This window comes from Physeter macrocephalus, chromosome 20 (genome assembly GCF_002837175.3).
Source record: "Physeter macrocephalus isolate SW-GA chromosome 20, ASM283717v5, whole genome shotgun sequence".
NCBI classification, from domain to species: Eukaryota; Metazoa; Chordata; class Mammalia; order Artiodactyla; family Physeteridae; genus Physeter; species Physeter macrocephalus.
Window position 1 is genome coordinate 24,615,930 of NC_041233.1, and position 9,269 is coordinate 24,625,198.

The 9,269-nt window shown below is 39.8% G+C and overlaps 1 protein-coding gene across 3 annotated transcripts in view; it reads right to left on the minus strand.

Moving 5' to 3' along the window:
* Window positions 1-8,192, minus strand: part of P4HA1 (prolyl 4-hydroxylase subunit alpha 1) — a 96,966-nt gene extending 88,774 nt beyond the window's left edge. Inside the window, exon 1 of one of the 3 annotated variants that reach the window (XM_055081388.1) lies at window positions 8,015-8,192. The gene's annotated coding sequence lies outside the window, so the exon portion shown is untranslated. The other 2 variants (XM_055081387.1, XM_055081389.1) reach the window with 2 other exon arrangements.
* Window positions 8,193-9,269: the final 1,077 nt, after the last annotated feature.

Below are 9,269 nucleotides of genomic sequence, written 5' to 3' on the forward strand. Positions count from 1 at the left end.
AAAAAAAAAAAAAAAAAAGAGCTAAATTGTATGGTATGTGAATTGTATCTCAATAAAGCTGTTTTAAAAAAAGATATCAACAAATTCTCATTTCACTAGGTAAATCCAGGAGTAGGAATGCTGGATTGTATGGTAAGCATATGTTTACCTTTATAAAGAACTGCCAAATGTTAAAGTCACTATACCATTTGCACTGCCATCAGCAATGGATGAAAGCTCCAACTGCTCCACATTCTTATCAGCATTTGGTATTGTTGTTATTTTGCCTTTTTTCCTTCATTCTTCTTAATGTCTCAATTAATTTTCTCACTTAAGTGTATACTGGTATCTCAGTGTGATTTTAATTTGCAATTCTGCAATTACTAATGATGTTTAATATCTTTTGATATATTTATTTGCTGTCCATAGGTCTTTTTGGTAAAGTTTCTACTTAAAAATCTTTTGTCAAATTTTTATTAGGTTGTTCACTTACTACTGAATTTTGTGAGTTCTTTATATATTCTGGATACAAGTCTTTTGTCAGATATGTGATAGGGGAATATTAACTCCCAGTCTGTGATTTATCTTTTTACTCTCATAACACTGTTTCAAACAGCAGAAGTTCTTAATTTTGATGAAGTCGAATTTATCAATTTATTCATTTATGGATCATGCTTTTGGTATCTAAGTTTTTGGTGATTAAAAAAAAAATCTTTGCCTGATCCAAGGTCGAAAAGATTTTGTCTTATATTTTCTCCAAGTTATTTTCTAGCTTTAGGTCATATCTCGAGGTCTGCGAACGACTTTGAACTAGGTTTTGCACAGACGGTGAGGAATTTTTGCAGAGACTATAATAAAGAAAAATATTCTATTTTGACGTTTGAGTGCTCATTGCCTTAAAGCCCCACACTTCCCTCTCCCTTTTGCCCCACATCTGGATAAGTCAGTAAGAAAGCCCAGCCATTGCCTCCTTGGGCGTCAGTGGGAAGCTAAAACCATGTAAATCCCACACATGGGAACTATCACACTTCTTCTGGCCACAATAAAAATTAAACCCAACCACCCTTCTTCACTTTTGCTTCATTCTGGACTAAACCTAAGACCTCTCCATGAGGAATCCTTTTTCAGTTGACTGTGTGAGTAAACTTTATTTCATATTTTATATCCATTGGTGCCTTTGTGTCATCTGTCCCAAGATTTATACAAATTTCTGGGCAAGGGGCTGCCCAGTGTCCAACAGAGGATATTAGATGCCCAAATAAGACAGTTTTTGCATATGAACGTCTAACTATTCCAGATTATCCTTTCTCTATTGAATTGCCTTAATACCCTTGTCAAAAACAAAGTGACCATTTTGTGTGTCTGAATTCTCTGTTTTGTTCCATTGATCTATCTTGTCTCTATCTTTACCTTGAGTACTGCAGCAATGTAAGTGGAAATCAGGACTTTCCCAACTTTTTTGTTCTTTTTCAACATTATTTTACCTTTTTCTAGTTCCTTTGTTTTTCCATATCAATTTTAGAATCAGCTTGTTACTTTCTGTAAGAAACCCTGCTGGGATTTGGACTGGAATTGCACTGAATCTATATAGATCAGCTTGGATGAATGGTTGTCTTAACAATATTGTCTTCCAATCCATGAATATGGCATATCTCTCCATTTATTTAGGTCTTCTTTGGCTTCTTCCACCAGTGTCTTATAATTTTCATTATACAAATCTTGCACGTCTTGTAAAGCTAATACTAAATATTTCATAGGTTTTGGTGCTATTGAGATGGTACTTTTAAATTTTAATTTCTAATTGTTCATTGTTATTATACAGAAATACAACTGATGGTTATATATTGACCTTCTGTCCTTCAACCTTGCAGAATTCACTTATTAGGGCTGGAGCTTTCTGAACAATCTTTCCGATTTTCTGCATAGACATTCTGTCCATGATTAGAGACAGTTCCTGCTCTTTGAAACACACTGTTAAAACAATGAAGACAAGCCACAATCTGGGAAGAAATATTTCCCTATAACATATGTTACTATTCTACTACTAGATATTCACGCAAGAGAAAAAGTATATATTCCTCCAAAGACTTATATGCGAATTGCGAATGCTCATCGCAACTTTGTTTATAATAATTAAAAGCTGGAAACAACCCAAATATCCATTAATTAGTACATGGAAAAAAAAAAGTTCTGTCGTATATCCATACAATATACTACTACTCAACAATCAAAAGGAACGAACACATAACAACGTGGATGAATTCCAAAATAATTATGCTGAGTTTAAGAAGCCGGACACCCTCCTCCCCCCTGCAAAAAGTACATACTATATGAGTCCATTTATAGAAAACTCTCAAAAATACAAACACATCTTAAGTGTCAGAAAAAGATCAATGGTTACCTGGGGATGAGGAAAGGGCAGCAAGGAGCAGGAGGGAGGGATCACAAAGAGTCATGAGGAAACTCTTGAAGTTGTTGACAATCTCATGGGTATATACTTTTGTCAAAACTTACCAATTGCACACTGTAAACGTGTGCAGTTTACTGTATATCAATTATACCTCGATAAAGTTGTTACAGTATACCAATTACTTCATTAGTAATCACCCTTATTATGTCATACGTTAGTGTTTTTATTTACCTATAAAACATTATCACTTGGTAGCTATGATTACTGTTCACAAATATCATTATTTAAGATTTTTTTTATTCAAACAGTAAATTGAGATCTATTCTCAAAATACCTTTGAGGTTTAAAGACTGGTAAATTTGAGAGTATGCAAATTTGAGAATGTCTTCAAGCAGCTTTTGAATATGAATAAAATCTTGTCTGGGTTTAAAAAAAGGGGGGAGGTTGTTGGAACAAGAGGGCAAGAACAAAGGCCATATGTATAGAGCAAGTAATGCTTTGAGGACCCAAATTCAACAACTAGGTTTAAGAAGCACTAAAATAATTATTTATTTATCATTGTTTGAAAGAATCAGACCTGAAAATCCAGTTAATATAAGATTAGAGTGTAAGAGAAGTCTTGAGCCTACTTAAAACCAGTTAATCAATATTTACTAAACACTCTCAAATAAAACAATTAAACATATAAGTCTATGTAGCTGTCCTCTATTCTGTATGTTAATTCAAACGTGTTGTTATCATGATTCTTCCAGCACAATGTTCAGAACATAGTAACAGATGCTAATACTTAATGATCACAATATTGAATCAAGGAAAACACCTTTTTCTCTCATTCTCTAAAACTAAACATACTTTGTACACAAATTTCCCTTTGTAACAGAAATTCTTAAAATTTTTCAGATAACAGTTCATGGTTGAAAAGCTTGAGAAATTATAAGGGCAATAGTGCGAGGTACTGAGGTGAAAAAACCTTAAAAAATATAGATTCAGAAAAACAGAAAATAGATTAAAATAGACATCTGAAAATTAGTGTTTAATACTTTACAAGTTTCCATTTCTATTACTTACTCCCCAGAAATTTTACAAAAGCATCTTCTCCCAAAATTTTTACAACACGCTTATAGAATCCATTTCTTCACTGCTATAGACATAACAGAAGATTCTTCCATTTGATGCTTCATCTCAATGTTCACTGTTGACTACTAATTCTGACTACTAATTCTTGGGCAAATTACTTGACTTGGAATCTCAGTTTCTTTATTTGTAAAATGGGGATGATATAAAACCACCTCACAGGGGCTTCCCTGGTGGCGCAGTGGTTGAGAGTCCGCCTGCTGATGCAGGGGACGCGGGTTCGTGGCCCGGTCCAGGAAGATCCCACATGCCGCGGAGAGGCTGGGCCCGTGAGCCATGGCCACTGAGTTCGTGGCCCGGTCCAGGAAGACCCCACATGCCGCGGAGAGGCTGGGCCCGTGAGCCATGGCCACTGAGCCTGCGCGTCCGGAGCCTGTGCTCCGCAACGGGAGAGGCCACAACAGTGAGAGGCCAGCGTACAGCAAAAATAAATAAATAAACCACCTCACAGAATTATTTTAAAGATTAAATTATATAATATTATGAAATAACAATTTATAAATTTTAAAGTGCTTTAGTTGTTATCAGGTTGATTAAAAAATCTTCTCAGAGCCCAATCCAATCCGCTAGAAAATTCACTTAGTGGGAAGAAAAAAGTACTGATATAAGAATTTTATTGTCATGTTATTTCTTTTCCTAAAAAAAAAAAGTACAGATAGAAAGAAAACTGGTTAAAGTTTACTGTAGCTAAACAGGTAGATAAAATACAGCACTAAATTACAGCCTTCTCTTCACACTACTTATAATGAAGAAATAGCTCAAATGCCCAACAAGAAAGGCTGAGTATATTACTTTGATATATTATAACATCACTATTTAAGTGAAAAATATGTAAACCAAAACATGGACACATTTATATAAAACACTAAGCAGGAAGCGGAAGAAGTTCAAGATAGTACTCATTCACTGATGACAACTATGTAAGAAGCATGAATCTCTATACTGTATTTTTTGCCAATACACAACCAAATATACTAATAGTCAAACTGATCATCCAAAGCAACATCAGGAAAAGGAATGTTTTTCATTATATCAAGTTCAAAACTGCTGGAGTAACCTTAATGAAGTCCTTTGAGTGTCATTAGTTTTTATTGAGGCACAATATTTGCCTAGAAGAAAACTAATGAAAGGATACCTTTAATTTATATAAATAAATTTCACTGAGTAGAAACACAAATGAAAGGGCTTCCCTGGAGGCGCGGTGGTTGGGAGTCCGCCTGCCAGTGCAGGAGACGCGGGTTCGTGCCCCGGTCCGGATGAAACTAACTAATGAAGCTTTCACAAATACATATACACACTTTATTTGGCTTGTCTCTTACACATTCATTTTTTATACACACACACATACACATTATGTAATTATAAGATTCAAGATCTCACTGTCAGAAGAGCAATAAAGTGTAATGCCAAGGGCCTGTGCAATTTACTTTTTCTTTACCTTAAAGTATTTTCCACTTTCAGAATAGAGCCAAAGATATGTTACAACATATAAGGGGTTGGGGTGAGGCCAGTATGATGTACGACTGCCTAGGCAATTTAGCAATTCAACAATTCTCCAACCAACTTACTTTTGTTAAAACCCTTTTAGCAAAAGTTTATTAGGGTCATCTATATAGTCAAGTCCAGTCAGACTTACAAGCCCAGCTCAATTTTCAAAAATATTCAAGAAACCCTGCCTCAAGATACCTAGATGTCCTTACTCCATACCTTTTACTTTTTGGTTCTTGTAGGGTTAGGGTTTTGCAGTTTATAGATGCACTTGCGGAGGGAGAGAGTATCTGTACATGGTAATTAAAATTCCACACACACACACACACACAAAAAAAAAAAAAAAAAACTCCACACAGATGTGTACACTTGCATTTTCAGAGCCAGGGTCCACACCTTCTATCAGATTCTCAATGGATTTCAGGACCTCAAAATAGGTTGAGAACTACTACTATGTATCTCATAGGGACACGTTTCACATCTAAGAGATGTAATTACATCCCTCCCAGTTAATAACTGCTAAGTAAAATAAGGCATTCTTTCCACAGAAGTGAAGGCTCACAAGCTTTATGGCTGCATCCCTGGAATAAAAGCAGAAGCTTGAACATATATGCCCTATGAAAGATACTGCTTGTCAGTATACAACCCACTCTGCACTATTAGAAAAGGTTAACAACATCTCCTTACCAAAAAGCCAAGATTCCCCTGCAACAACCTGGACTACCCTGGTAATACAAAGCTTTCTTTTTTCAATAGTCTTTTACACTGTCTAAATTTTTCCGCAATAAATTAAAGTTGTACACATTTTTTTCATCTTTTTGGTTACTACTTTAGATACCAAAATACAAAATGGCCAATAAAATTATCCGCTTACCAAAATCCTTGATTTTCAGTACTTCAAAATAAAACTCATTTTAAGATTTCAAAGCATTATTCACCTAAAGACACAGAGTAGTCCTTTTCCTAGTAACTTTTCCTAGTAACTATGTTAAATCTATAAGAATAATTTGTGGGCTTCCCTGGTGGCGCAGTGGTTAAGAATCCGCCTGCCACTGCAGGGGACACGGGTTTGAGCCCTGGTCTGGGAAGATCCCACATGCCGCGTAGCAACAAAGCCCGTGAGCCACAACTACTGAAACCCACGCGCTTAGAGCCCGTGCTCCACAGCAAGAGAAGCCACCGCAATGAGAAGCGCACCCACCGCAACGAAGAGTAGTCCCCGCTCGCCGCAACTAGAGAAAAGCCTGCGCACAGCAACGAAGACCCAAAGCACCCAAAGATAAATAAATAAAATAAAATAGATATTTTTAAAAAGTCATTTGCCATCAGCCATCTAAAATACTGGCAGAACTTAAAGCATAATGTACCAAAACCAAAACTGACATGACTTTCAAAGGTAAGTGATGAAACCTATGCTTCCCACAGAAATAAACGATAAAATTTGAAGTTCATCGTTAAGATTTAGAAATCATATTCACAGTCTAAAAGTCAAAGTTAAAGAAAAATCGCTGAATGTCTAAATTTTAAATCAAGGCAAAAAACCTTATTCACGGTTGTTCACTTTCAGCTTCTTAAATATTTCCTCCTTAACGTATCCATTTTTTCCATAGATACTTGATCAGAAAAATCCCTTCTAAATGTTTTATAAATTAAATTCCAGTGTTCCTGCTATGAGGACTGAATATTTCATCAGATTATTTTAGGAAAAGACTAGCCTCATTCATAAGCTACATCTAAATCTAAAAAGGGAAATACGTTTCTTCCCCGAACCTATAAAAAAAAAAAAGGCAAAAGTTGATGAAAGAACACTGCTGCCACGTCTTTTCCCTTCCCCCACTCAGTAGTGGCTATTTCATCCCTTCAGAGTGCATTCCAAGGGAAAGTCCATAGCTCTCAGAGAAACCAGAAACAGTTAAGTCGAAATTGGCAAGCCGCTTTGGCCTTTTCGATCAATTCCTAAAAGGAGATCTAGTTTCTTCTTCATCCCTTTCTTAAAGCAAACAGTGCAAAATTCCAAGTCTTCACCACTCTACCCGGAACGCCTAAATTGTTAGTGTCTAAAAACTGACTGTATTTAATACAATCGATTATTTAGGAGAAATGGTCCCATACTTATGGAACCATTCTTCCTCTCCCTTAAAACATACAGCTGGGGGCCATCCACGTAACTCAAAGTTCTCACACAGCCAAGGAATTCCATTTACTGATGTGGACTTTTAAAAGCAGCAAACTTGGCGGAGAGAAAGAGAGGGGGAGGGGAGAAGCTCATGTGCCTTTAAAAAATTTATGTGGCAGAAGAAGGAAGGAAGAAGACTAGCTTCCCAGTTGACTGGAGGATCTGACAGCCGACTTCCTCAACCCAGCCGCCCGAAACTCGCCGCCCGGGGCTACCTCCAGCTGCTCCGGCAGCACCGCTCCGCGCAACAGATGAGTAAAGCCTGAACTTCCGCGAGTAGGTCCTCTTCCCAGACCCCACGACTCTTCGGCAGGATAAAAATGCCCGAGCGCTTCCCCGTCAGCTATAAGCTTTAAAAACGGCTCTCCATTGCCACACGCTAACCATCTGCTGCTGTGGAGGCCGAAAACCCTCGCGTACTCCTCAGCTTTTTAGGCAGGACCAGGTAGGAGAGGAGCTCGGAAAACTCACAGGGTGATTCCTCCCCAGGAAGGAATATTCAAGAAAGTGCTGGTCCCCGGGGCGGAGACAGATGCTGCCGCAGCCCCAACAGTCGGGGGCGCCAACCTGGGAGGCGGTGGGAAGAGGAACACGGAGGAGGGCAGAAGGGCCTCTGGGGCACCCAGGAGACGCGGGGCGCAGGGCGAGGGGCCGAGTCTCCAGGCGAGAAGGTACTGAGCCAGTAGTAGTAAACTGGGGGAGCCTCCCCCTGCCCCCGAGCCATGCCACGAGAGGGGGCAGGGACCAGACCACCAGAGCCATCCGAGAAGGGCCACGGCTGCCCAAGGACTTAAGCCTCAGTCCCCAAGGTCGGAGGAGCGTCTCACCTGGGAAGTGGCACGGGAGGGCTGCGCGTTCTTCAGTCCCCGGTCGCCTGCGCTCGGCCGGCTACCTAATCTCTTCCCTCAGCCCGCTGGCGGCGCGACTGGGCAGCAGAGGGAGCCAGTTAGCCCTTTTATAACCTCCAGGCTGCGACGGCTGCGCTGAAGAGGAGGCGACTGCAACCCTCGCTACGTGAGCTCGATCACACCAGCGTCCCGGCGTCTGCGCAGGCGCCCAGCCCGGGCCCTCTCCTCCCCTACCCGCGGCCCACGCCCCACGCCCAGGACTCCCCACCAGCTGGTGGAGTCTGAGGCCCAGAGGAGGGGCGGGGGGCGCGCCTGGGATGTAACGCGCCTGCGCGGGGTTCTCGCCACGCCACCGTCACCGTGGTTACCTCGGATTTGCCTCGCTTCTTTCAACAGGTTGTTTAGCGCCTGAATTTCGGGATCAGCCCCAGTCAGGCCTGAACGACGAAACCACCAGCGAGGAAATATCTTAAATTTGAGAAAAGGAACAAGGAAGCGTAGGAAATAAAGCAGAAAAGAAGTATCGGGTGGAAAATAACACTACACCCTGTATTGATATCTCAGCTGTCTTGGCCCTCAGGCTTTTTGCTTTACTAACCTCCCTCTCTCACCTACACTCTTTTTATGTGAATCTCGCTCTATCGCCCATTTTTATACTTTAATCAGTACGTAATAGACTGCGCTCTCCAGAGATTTTCTGGGTTCAATTTACGGCTCAGTCCCGTAAAACTTTGGGCATTAACCTCTCCGTATGTCAGTTTCCTCATCTGCAAAATGAAAATGACGGTAGGTATCTCACAGTACCTACCTCATTGTTGTGAGAATTAAATGAGATAATGTATGTAAAGCACTTAGCCCATGCTTAGCACACAGAAAGGGCTTGGTAAGCATTAGATGGTGTTGTAGCATATAAGGAACCCAGTGTTGTGTTTAGTCTAATATTTGCCTTAGTCATTATAATCCTGAAAGAAGAAAGCCTTACTATCAGGGAGCAGACAATGTAGGAGATGTTTTTTCCCTTGTCAGCGAAGGGGAAGAAAGACTTCTCTAAGACTTGTTAGTCATTAAAATGTTATAAGTCATAATTCTAGTTATTACTTTAAAATGCATATCTCAGAAGTAACTAAATTTCCTTGTCAATTGCATTATTATGAACTTTCATCAAATCTTTAACCGTGGTCATTTTTAAGTCTTTTGTCATTTACAGACAGTTCTGGGTGTACTCTGATGCTTT